The 13,054-nt window shown below is 34.7% G+C and overlaps 1 long non-coding RNA gene across 1 annotated transcript; it reads left to right on the top strand.

Annotated features, from left to right (window-relative positions):
• Positions 1–6,662: 6,662 nt before the first annotated feature.
• On the top strand, positions 6,663–7,211 carry LOC129758616 (uncharacterized). The gene is made up of 2 exons (XR_008740028.1): positions 6,663–6,874; positions 6,967–7,211. It is a non-coding gene; the product is annotated as an uncharacterized LOC129758616 (long non-coding RNA).
• The last annotated feature ends 5,843 nt before the right edge of the window (positions 7,212–13,054 follow it).

Genomic DNA, 13,054 nt, shown 5'->3' with positions numbered 1-13,054 from the left:
CTTATGATAAATATTAAAGTTAGGCCATTTTTTGTTTGACAATATTTGAATATTTATTCATTTTTCTTTAAACATCAACATACGAGCACAAATTTACCAAAAAAAAATCCGGTCGTTCTTACACCCACCACCCGATTCGTCGACTTCAAGGCTACTTTAGCCGAACTTTTCAATTTTCTGATCGTCTTCTTTCATTTTACTTTAGAAAACTTCAGATTCTGCTGGTTGGATAGCTCTATTTTTCGAAGCAAAAGCTATGTTCTAAGACTTTAGTACACATCCGCTAAGCAAATGTTTATTCATACCAAACTAAGCAAATGCTTTGGACTTTTGCTTTGATTGATTTCGAGCTAAGTAAAAGCTACCGAAGCAATTGCTAAACCTTATTCATACCACTAATTGTCTACGTTGAAGATGATGATGATAATGGCAGCAGCGATGGCTTGGTAGCCTCGAGGACGATACGATGGATAAAGAATCCGTTGTGTTATCTGTCTATTTTGCTTTAGTAACAACACACGCGGAAAACTTGTAATTAACTATCACTTGCACTTTGCTTTACGGTACCTATACCCGGATGATATAAGCAATTAAACTCGCACACGATACACAGCAAAAAAATTCTAAAAGTATACGGAATCTAAAACATGAGTGATCTATTTTTTCACAAGTGTAATTAAAAAAAAGATGTAATTTTCCACTCCTTTTGATGTAATTTTAGTCTTTTTTCAAAAAGCGAATAAAAATAAATTGTTTTGGTATAAATTTACATTCCGTGATGTAAAAATAAAGCGGCCAATGAAATTTATATCACAAGCAGTGTAAAATTATATCTGTTTGATTTAAAATTGACTGAAACTGTTTGTTTGTGCCATTTGCCAGTCGAGTAATTTTTCGGAAACTGAGTGTCTTCGTTCCAAGACGAAGCTCCATCATCTCTATGGTAAAAGTGGTAGGTTTTAAAATTAGCAAACAAACGAATTATGTTATTGTAATTAATTATTTATTTCTTGATTACAGCGACGGCAGGTTTTAAAGTGGCAGAGATCCGGAATTTGATTGCCAGGAGAGGAATTTTCCTGAACAATCCGAGGCATTTGTAAGCAAAATCTATCCTGACCCGACAGTTACATATGGATCCGGACCATGACAGTCCGGAACGGAATTCCCCTTGGTCCCCTAGTGACGCTGACCGGTTAGAATATCAGCAGAATGCCCCAGTCTGGTGGTGCTCGCGATGGTGGGTGTACTTTGTTTTTCTTCGCTATTGATGTTTTATTAAATAAATGTTTAATAGTAGTAAACTAGTGTAATTTTTCTTTTTAAGAGGCTCATAATATTCCATAAAAATGCAAGTATCCCGAAAACAAATCTAAAATTTTACATCGCTGTGTATTTTTACACGACAATAAGCTGTTCCCTTTCCGTGCATCGTTTTTGGTCTAAATTTACACGCCTCAATGTAATGATGATGTAATTTTAGATTATAAACGATGTTCCGTTTTCGTGCATCGTTTTCAATCTAAAATTACACGATTTTTTCTTGCTGTGTAGCACTAGAAAGCGAACACGTCTTTCTTCTACAAACGACGCAGAACGAATGATAGGGATTATTTATCGACTGAAATTAAATCGGATGAACAAGCGGAAAACATTGAAAGATGATTTAATAAAAAGTTGTCAAACAAACATGTATACCAAATATTATTATCGGATTATCTATTGTTTTAAAACAAAAAATTGTGTTTGCCTTATTGAGCTTGGTCAATCAGCGGTTAAAATCACGGAAAAATGAATAATAAAAAAAAACCTGTTTGCGATGGGGTCAATCAGCGGACAAATTCACAAAAAAAAATGAAAACCTGTAGTTGTTTAAATAAGTTTAGAGTTCGACGACATGGTAGCGATCATAGTCCTATTTGCCGCTGGTAGTGTTCGTGATATTATGCTGGTTGTTTCACCAACACTTTTCATTTTTGGGACAATTAACCTCAAAAACGACAACATGTTTCGACCGGCTGCCCGTTTTTTTGTACCTAGAGTTTTTGAGGTTAATTGTCCCGTCTCATCTGTACACGCTCAGCAAGTGTGCGTAAGAAATGTCAAAAACAACTCTATTCATTGAATGTTGGATTTCGTGCTATGTTTTGCAGTCGGAGTTATCCGTATAAAGTTTAACTGAAAAGCGGTTAGCGTGTAGAAAACCGTCAGATTTTATACTGATTTGACAGATCGCACAAATTTCGCTGTTATGAGTGCGCAGTCCAATTTTTTGCGATGCGAATGGTATTATTTCCTATAATAGATTATTCACCGTACACAACTCCTTTTTTTAACTTCTCATATACGATTTGTTACATTTTAACGACAACATAATTGAATTCGACCAGCATATTAATTCGTTAATTCTCAGTCTATGGAAAAATAGTGTTTTTTCAATAATGTAGATTGTTTTTTGTTTTGTCTGGGATTTTAACGCTCGTAATTAATTCAATCTCAATGAATACTAAGGATAATAATATTTCATTCCGATGACTTCATGTTTTGTCCTCTCTTGCAAAATAATGATTTGGAGATTGATTCAAGAATTTACTTCTTAACTTTTCAATGAAATTAGTGAGTAAGAGTTATTTTTTTATCTGTGTTTACTGCTCCGGCTAGCCTACCGCACGGAAGGCTACCGTCGCGCGATTAGAAATTTTCCCAGTAACCGCAATATTTTTTGCGTTTTATGACTTTCGAATCAAGGGTGTCAGGTGTCCTGATTTTTCAGGATTTGTCCTGATTTTCGAGAGGCTGTCCTGATTTTTCAAAAACGCTTGAATTGTCCTGATTTTTGAAAAATGACCCTTAAAATGTCCTGATTTGTCCTGATTTTTAAAAAAATTCTAAACTTTAACTAAATTTATTGTTCAATGGTGAGAAAATCAAACATATCTTTAATAAAATAGTTATACCAGTTTAACCGATGATTATCTTTGGTTCAAATGATATTCAAATATTGTTTTGCGATATTAACTTCAGGCCATCCAAGGTTCTTCTCTTTTTAGTTGCATAATTTGAGGAGCCTTTAGTCCCTGTATTTCGCCTTTAGTTATGCAATCTAAGCAGTGCTGCATATTATTTTCATGAATTTAGTGGTGTCCTGATAAATCCTGATTTTTTTCATCGCGGTGTCCTGATTTTCGACAAAACCACCTGGCACCCCTGTTTCGAATACCTGGCCACAGGGTTGCCATGAGGTTTTTCTTTAAATTCAGGAACAAGAGAAAAATAAAAATCAGGATACATAATGGAAATTTCCGTCGGATTGAGGACCTTTTTCTTTTTTATCAGCAATCCACATTTTGACCTCCTTTTATGTCTTTAGTGCAATTCCGTATTACTCATTTTCCATAATATTCACAAAAATCATGGAAAATTAGACTTCATATCCAAAAATTAGTAGTTTTAAAAAAAATTATTTAAATATTTTTCATACATTTTTATGGAATTTCTAAAACTATTTTTTGGTTGGCCTACTACTAAAACATATGCAAGCAACGGAGTAGTATACCTAGAAATCTAACTATCTTTGTTTGGACGGATTTGGGCCTACAAAAATCAGGCAGATCCTGAAAAATCAGGCACATCGGCAACAATGCCTGGCCGTAATTTTTTTTTACTGCACACCGAAAAAACTTTTCACATAAACGCTACGTGAAAATGTACATAGATTTTTGCCACCATGAAAATCACTGAAATCTGGGGGAGGAAGACTGAATAAAAAAAGAAAAAAATCTTTCAAACGTCAAATTTCTCTCATCATTCTACCGACCAGTGCGAAGGTTCAAAATCTTACTGTCATATTTAGTGAATTTAAATAAAACTTTTTTGATGCTGAAAAGTACTTGTTTTGCATGAAACAATGATTTAATTAGGTTTTGTTTTGCTCTGGCGAATTCTGCAGATCAGGCGTATTGAGTTGCTCAAATTTCGTTGAAGTTTTTGAAGCTGATTAATAAAAATTGTTTGATTAATGGTTGTTCTAAAAGTAGCTTAAATAACAGATTTAGATTTAGGGTAGTTCCCATTGATCGAACAAAATTTTTGTATAGTTTAAAGTTTACGATTACAAATCTTTTCAACAATTGTTAGCTTTTTGCCGAACAGTAAAAAAACGATACAGAAAACGATACAGCGAATTTCAGTCTTCCTCCCCCAGTTCTAAGAACGCTAAGGTTAGTGTTGTTATTGGATTATTTAATGCTGCATTTATCTTCACAACTTTTTCGAGTTGTTTAGCATCTAGCTTAAGATCATGATAATTGAAATAGAGCTTTAAAGCTCCCACTCCAGACTGAAATCTACGTGAATTTTAGGTACACGCTCTTTTTTTTTAACTCAAAATTAAGTATGACCGAGGTTCAAAACATAGTTCGATTCTATGAACTTAAAGTTAAGTACCATTTTTCCTCCTTGCGTGCGATGGATCAAAACGGAGTTCGAACTACGAACTCAAAATTGATCCCTTTTTTTTCCTTCGGCGAGGGATCAAAGCTGTGTCAGCGTAAAATTCTGTCCGTCATTGTCATCATATGGTGAGCGGCTTGGAATGTCCGGAAACTTCCGGATGTTGTTTACTTGCCGTGGGAAGTAGCATCCGGAAGTTTTCTTCGACCGGGAGTGTCAAAACTATGTATGCCTATCAGAACTTAATTTTGCTATTGCCCAGTCAAACTCAAAGTTGAGGGCTGCCACCGAAGTGCTGTTTTGAACCAAAACTACTTTATTTTGAGTTTAAAAAAAAGAGCAAACACTGAACCTCAAAAATACCCAAACTTGAGAACTTTCCCCGCCAACCCGAATGAAACTCCCTCCCTACAGGTTTGGCTATTGGTGGCATAACCCAAAGTTAAGCTTTTAAAGGAGAACTCATCCCCCAAAATCTGATACCGCAACAAAATGGAAATCAAAATAAAAAAAATTACTGCAGGTACGGGAATCACACCCATATCTGCAATGGCTCTGCGATTACCATCTCAGGATGCTAACCGCTCCCCGCATACTAAAAAACTATAGCTTAAACAGTCTAAACCAAACATCAACAGTTCTAGAAATAGTGATGGTCTCTGTAAAAGTAGCTGTAATATTAAACTTTACTTCGACAACATTAAAAACGAAAAATGAACGTTTGTGTGGAAAAGTGATGGTATTTGGAAAGGTGAACGAATGGTATGCACGATTAACTTAAAATTTTCTTGAATCGTCAAAATTATACCGAACCGTTACCCATAGCGTCCATGTCTTCTGTCAAACCCACGTCAAAAATGGCTGAAATGCGAATCAAAGATGCCAGATGATTTTGCAAGAAATCAGTACACATTTATTAAATCTTTAATTTTTTTTTTCATATACTTTTACAACTGTTTAGAATAGATCTATATTAGAAAAAAAAGAAGTTTCTTTTTTCTTCTTCGCCTACATGCAGCCAGATGGTTTTGTACACAAAATTAGTACAGATTGATGAAAACAGTTTTAATTTTTTTTATATTCTGATACTGCTCAAGAGTAGTTTCAATGACAATGATTGAACTTGGATGCTACATATTACATCACACTAAAAGAGGTTCCGTACTTGATTTACAAAATGCTTTAAACAAACGCTTTAATGACATTATTCAAGATAATTATAATATGAAAGTTTCTTTGCGAATTCATGGACTTAATTAAAATTTGTTACATGCATGTTAAAAAGCCTTATGCGGACATTCCATGAAACATCAATTGCAGTAAATGCCATTCTCTACATAATCCACATTATTCCACATTTTATTTAGTATATCATATGTAAGTAAAACAACGAGTCAAAAGGAATCATATTGGAAGGTAACCCTGCTGGGGCTGAATAAATGGCTGATATTTTGTACAAGCAGCACCATACACCATGCCACAGAGAGTCGTTTGTACAAAATATTTCGATCCCGAACGATTTTATTCAAACCGTTTGCGCGGTCATTCAAGCAGTGCCATACACGATGCAAATCGTGTTCACAGCGACAAAATTTCATCGAATTACATCGCATTTGTACAAATGTTGTGTAGTCAGTGGCCCGCTTTAGGGGTAGAGCTTGAAGTTTCGATGGTGTAAAAACAACAATTACTACTGTTTTCGCCAGCAATCGTTTTTTAAGACGAATACGAGAACTATGGTTATTTTTTAATTTAGGCTAGAAAACATGCAATCAGGTGACATAAAATCATCGATTTTGTGTAATAGTTTTGCTAATGAATGAATGATGAATGAATTTATTATAATTTACTACGAAACAACATTTAATCACAGAGAACAGACGTACAAGCTCGAACAAAAAATCTTTAAAAAAGTGTGTAAAATTTCAAATGCCGACACCCAAAAAATACGTTGAAACTTCACTTAAAACAGTGCCATCTATTGCGCCGTTCAAAAGTTACAATTCAAATTTTCACAGTTCTCTTTGGCGTATTTGGAGACATCTGGTGGTTAAGCCAAAAAGGAAAAATTGGTTAAAATGTTCGTTGGAAATTTTACACAAGTTTCGTGAGATAGCTTGTACGTCTGTTCTCTGTGATTTAATTTAGTTGACTTAAATGTTTAACATTTTCTAAATTGTTTAAGTTCAGTGCATTTGGCATCCCTGGTCGTTTTTGTCCGGTTGTTTACTTCTTGCGCCGAAAAATTGGAAGCTCGTCGCGTTTTTTTAAAACTTATCTTTACGGTAATTTACCGGATTCGGTTTCAGGACTCCCGGTGTTGTGATGCCCACTGTGGTCCGTTCCGAGCTGGGCTTACTCAGTTGCGGCAGCAACACCGGGAATTGGATTTTCTGCTTACTGAAATTCGTGCGCTTTTCAGGTAGGTGAAAATTTGTGTTTTGTTCTTCTTATTACTCAATTTAACAAAAAACTAAATGCACCTTCTAATAAATAATTTTATTTCTATTCTAGCGCCTGAATTTCATCTCCCACAAATAAGGCAGCGGTTTCCGTACAGCAGCAACGTTATGTTGCGTGAGAACGGCGCACTCGGAATGATTAGGTTATTTCCAGGGTCCTGGTCCGCCGGCTAAACCGTTCACCAGGCTTTCGGTGGCTTCCCTGCATGCCGTAGCGCTGGAGCTACGGAAAATTTTGCTTACGCTTTTCACCCCTGTGTAAGTATCTAATAAAATTTCAATGAAGATGAGTTGAAAGATTGAATTTATAAAATAATGAAAATCCGAAAATCCCCAAAATATTTTCATCTATGTGTGGGTGAGGGTAGAAAAAAGCTTTGAGGTTATCGTCTCTTAGCAGTTTTACGATAGAATCTTATAGTTTTTTTCAATGTTTATGTTATATGAGGCCATAAAAAATACAGTAATCTTAATTCAAACGGTTCGTATACCTATTTCCGTAACAGTTCGGTTAACGGTATGATAAATCGTTTAAAATATGCCTACACATGTTCATTCTAGAAACAGTGCAATGCGCTGAAAACGTTATTCATAAGCGTTTTATAAACCATACCCTAACTGTTCCTAGAACAGTGTCTCCATATATAGGTTTTAATAGTTTTAAACAGTAACATAACTTAACGCCATATTCAACAGACCGTCGTTTTGGAATTCAAGATAAGTGGAATGTTTTTTATTGTTTCAGATACCATTTTCTAAACGTTTTTTTACGCTGTCTCTAATCGTTTTATAACTACTACAGGAACCGTTATGTAACAATATTTTCGTATTCGGGTCGACCACTGAAGAGTTGTTGAGAGAGGCAGCTACATCATCGTATATGTGAAACTTTCTGCGAATGAAGCGGGAATAAAAGTTATCCCCCAAAAAAAAACAGTTCTTCGCTTTGAACTTATCCCCCAAACCTAAATCTGCCACGATGGAGGTAACAGAATAAGATGCGCTTACAACAAAAACCCCCCCAAAAAACAGATCTCCGCTTGAAGGACAAGTTTGGCGTATTGGCAAGCTGTGATTTTTTCACAAACTTAAGTTGTCAATCTTGAACTTAGGTTTGGCGGGTGGCAGTTCTCAAGTTTGGGTATTTTCGATTTTCAGTGAAGAGCAAACAGAGCTCGCACAGCAAATAGAATTCACGTAATTTTCATATGAGTTGCAAGTGAATATATTTGCAAAAAAATCACTTCACTTCAAATTATGACGCCGCCAAGAACGTTGTATTCGGTGCGCCTCCGTTGCAGTTGTTTGATCGGCCAGCAGCTCAAATTCCTCAATCTGTTGAAATGGAAAAAGTTTGAAATAACAATTATACACAGCAAAAAATTTCTAAAAGTACACGGAATCTAAAAAACGAGTGATCTATTTTTTCTTGAGTGTAATTGCAAAAAGATGTAATTTTAAACTCCTTTTGATGTAATATTAGACTTTTTTCAAAAATAGGATAGAAATAAACTGTTTTGATGTAATTTTACATTGCGTCGTGTAAAAATCAACCGGTCAATGAAATTTATGTCACAAACCGTGTAAAGTTAGATCTGTTTGATTGAAAATTGAATGCAAATATTTTACTTCTGCCTTTTTATATTTCGTTAGTTTGCGCACAAAGTAAACAAGTCGAAAAATTATTCGGAAACGAGTCAATCAAAGGCGTAGCTACCTACAGCAGCACTTCTAGAGTCTTTTAAAGTCGTAAGTATACGTGAAATGAAGAATGCGGTTGAAACTGACTAGTTTTTTCTCCATTACAGCAAGGTCAGATATTTTCGCAAAGGCTGATATTTATCCGGACAGTTATTATCCGGACAAACTTTTGTCAGATCAATTAAAGTGTCCAAGTGCTGACCGAAAGATCATGATGTTCCGGAACCATTCGAGGATACTGATGACGCTGAACTGTAAAAACATCCGCGTGCTGGGAATCATCGGATGCAACAACAATTCCAGCTTGACGCTTTCCGTGATGGTGTTTTAATTTTCAGTTTTGTAAATAAATGTGAATTAAAAATAATACATGTGGGCGTATTCATTCAAAGACAAAAGCAAAAACCTGAATATTAAGCAAAAATATCAATATTTACGATAATAAATTTCAATATTTACATCCCTGTGTATTTTTACACGACGGCTTTAGTGATCCGATCTCGTGCATTGGTTTCAATCTAAATTTACACGCCTCAAAAATTACATCCTGGAAAAAAATAAACCGTGATAGAATTTTACATCGAAATCGATGTTCCGTTTTCGTGCATCGTTTTCAATCTAAATTTACACGAATTTTTCTTGCTGTGTACAACACATATTTACTACACGCAGAAAAATATATTTTAAAAATAATAAGATTTCGGCCAAAAATAATAAAAATTTTGGTTGGGAAAAAACACAAATATATTTTTGATAACACTGACAAAAAACGTCGATTCGAATTAAAGTTATCGTTTGATCGAAACTAAAATACACCTTTTTTAAAAATGAATCAGAATATCTGTCAAAACAATAAAATAAAATTGGATTGAGAATTATAAAAAATTTTTTTTTGGAAAAATAAATTATTGAGCGTTCCAAAATAACAAAACTTAGTGCTGAAAATATTTTTTTTTATTTAAATTCATTTTATGTTGATTTGAAGAATGTTTGGATCAAGAACACATCTATTCATTATTTTCTTTATTCAAAGTACCATAATGAAATTTCCCTTTTAAAACACAATTGGAACATAAATCAATTCCACTCCAGCTGGAATTTGGAACAGATTCCGTTGATCAGGTCGAAAAAGGCATGCTGTGCTTCCTGGAAGCAGGATAAAGGGCCCTACTCGCTTCCATAAACCCCTCCGCTTCCGAGTACTGCTGCAGTACACCACCATCTCCGACAACTAGTTTTCCATTACAATGAGTAGGACGATGGTAAGCTTCGCCTTTGCCGGAATAATGTCCTCCCGCCCGCTGATGTTCTTTCCTAGGTTTTTTTTTTTTTTTTTTTTTTTTTTTTGTAGCGGCCCACCACACTCCCCCACACCAAAAAGCTCATTAGAGCCCCCTGGTAATGGACGCTACTGTTCTCAGCATGTCTGGCAGCAACAAAAATTAATAAAAAACGCGGGCAAAATTTTACTCATGCTGAGAACTGAAATGTTTAAATTTAGTGCGAGGAAATGTAATGATAATACTAAATTAAATACTACATGGATCTCAATGGAAAACAGATTTCCTTTAAAGAGATCCACTATTTGATATTAATACTACTAAGCAAACATTTAATCAAATAAGACATTATAATTTAAATAATTAATAAAAAAAAAAGAACACACAAAGAAACTAAATTGCTACAAAAATTAATTATAAAAGAAGAAAACTGGTCACTGATCGATCGGTTTTTAACGACTCAATTTTTCTTTTAATAGCTGTATTACTTTGATTTTGAACGTGGAACGGTTGTTGATGGTTTTTATTTCATTAGGCAAGGCATTGTACTTAGTTGGACCAATAAATGATATTCTTTTTTGACCTAAGGATGTCACGGATCGGCTTCGTTGTAAAAAATCTGACTGGCGAGTGTTATGAGTACGCAATCCCGTTGTAAAATGGATGTTTTGATTACTGAAACTTGTGTGTAAATTGTCGTAGACATATATTACAGTTTGTAAATCGCAAAGATCTTTTAATGGAAGAATGTTATGGGCTCTTAAGGTGTAGAGCTGTTGGGTAGGAAAGAGCAACGGTAGTCTATAAATATTTTTTAAGCATCTATTCTGGAGAGTTTGAAGTTTTTGTAAATTTGACAAGGAAGCTCTTCCCCATATCATAATAAGATAGTTAATATGAGAGTGAATAAACGCAAAGTAAAATTTCAATAAAACATGTTGAGGCACAAAATTTCTCAATTTCCATAGGATACCACAAAGAGGAGAAACTTTTGTCTCTAGATATTCTGTGTGACGACTCCAACAAAGAGTTTCATCTAGGTAGATTCCTAAATATTTAAAGCATTTTACCCTCTCAATAACATTTCCATTTATCGTTGGGTCAATATTCGGAGGTAATCTTTTATGTGAAGAATGAAATAACATGTATTTGGTTTTCGTATAGTTGAGTGAGAGCAAGTTGGTATTAAAATATTTAGATAACAATTTCAAGTCATTTTCAATTTGTTGAATGATAATATCAGTAGATGCTGCTGAGTAGAAAATTGCTGTATCATCAGCGAATAGGCGTGCTGTGCCTTTTAATGGTAAGTTACAGAGATCATTAACATACAACAAAAAAAGTAACGGACCTATATTGCTACCTTGTGGTACACCTATATCAATATTTCTTACCACGCTTTTGGTATTTTCAATCACTACAAATTGCTTCCGCCCCTCTAAGTAACTGCGAAGGATATTATTAGCTGTTCCTCTTATTCCATATTTGTCTAGTTTGGATAGTAATATTTCGTGATTCAATGTATCGAAAGCTTTTTTAAGGTCCAAAAACAATGCTCCCACAATATTTTTGGAATCAATTTTAGAAATAATGGAGTCGACTAGTTCTGAGATGGCAATTAGTGTGCTCGAGCCGGATCTGAAACCATATTGCAGCTTATAAAGTATGTCATGCTGGTTCAGGAAATTTACAATTCTGGTCACAAGAAGTTTTTCAAACACTTTACTAAAAACACTTAAGGTAGATATTGGACGGTAGTTGTTTATATCATGGGAATCGCCAGCCTTAAAAACAGGAATAACTTTTGCGATTTTGAGGCATTCAGGATAAATTCCAGTCTCTAAAATGTAATTAAAATATTCCTTAAGTATGATAGAGAATTTGTCATGGTAATTTTTTAAGACACTTACTGGGAAATTATCAGGTCCACAGCCCTTCTTATTTTTAAGGGATAGAATGACTACCCTTACCTCATTCACAGTAGCTGGATGTAGAAATATTGTATTTTGTACATGTTCAATACGGGATAAATGGTCAGAGCCAGGGTCAATTGGAATTTCCTCAGCTAACCTTTTGCCAATTGGTTCCTGACGCCTTATCCGGATGGATGTCTAAATTTCCCAACAGGACAAGGGATTCAGGTTCCGGGTTTACGTCCATGACTATCTATTCAGGTTGTTCCGATTCCGGAGAGGATAGATTTGGCCGTAGCATCTACAATAGAAAAAAAAATGCTCAGCAAATTGTATTCTCCCAGCCGGTTTTGAGCATGCAGTTTTCCGCCTAGTTAAATTTTAAACCTACCTTAAAAGCTGCTGGACCGAAACTCTGATGAACATTTTCCCAGCTGAATTGTTGTTCGAATATGCTCAAATAGAAAAAAATTTATGATATTTGAGCCATTCCACCTGTTCTGATGATTGCAAGACCTCTGACACGTATTCCGTGACTGGTTGTTCGGATGCTGGAATTTTTTCATCACTTTTTTTTTTCTTTTTTGGCTTATCGTTTTTCAATAACACGCTTATCGAATAAACGCAATATTGGTTTCAAAATAAACTAAATTTTAATTGTATACAATAAAAAATGAGCGTGCAAAAATAACAAAATTTTTCTTTTATCTAAAATCAAAATTTTCGTGAAAATCATCCAAAAATCTGCTTTTGAAATACAAAATAAAATAACAAAACGTTTTGTTGAAACCAACCCCCATTCTTTTTCTGCGTGTACACACTTAATCTTTTCTCCTGTGGTCGGGACGATTTCGTCCTGTATTTTCAACAGCTGAAATTACAGGACGATTTCAGGACAGAGAAACACTACAGGAAAACAACTGTCAAATGCACCCGTAGGTTCGTAACATGTTTCTCCTGTGATTTTCAGGGAGTTCCGAAGTATCCCTGTAGGCTCGGAATGGCTTCCGTCCCATATTTACATGGAATTCTGATATTTTTTTAACCCCAAAAATAACAAAAAAAAAACAATTATTATTTAAATTTATTAACAAACAATAATATAAAATATTCTTAATTCATAATTGACACATTTTATTGCAGTTTGCTGGTGTTAAGTTCCTTTTTGTTGGGTTCACCTGAAAACAAAGAACAGTCAAATCTCAGTTTTCATTCAATTATAAATTGATTTAAAATACTAACCTGC

This window comes from Uranotaenia lowii, chromosome 3, assembly GCF_029784155.1.
Source record: "Uranotaenia lowii strain MFRU-FL chromosome 3, ASM2978415v1, whole genome shotgun sequence".
NCBI lineage: Eukaryota > Metazoa > Arthropoda > Insecta > Diptera > Culicidae > Uranotaenia > Uranotaenia lowii.
Note: the sequence above shows the minus strand (reverse complement) of the source record. Positions and strands in the feature narration are given on the sequence as shown.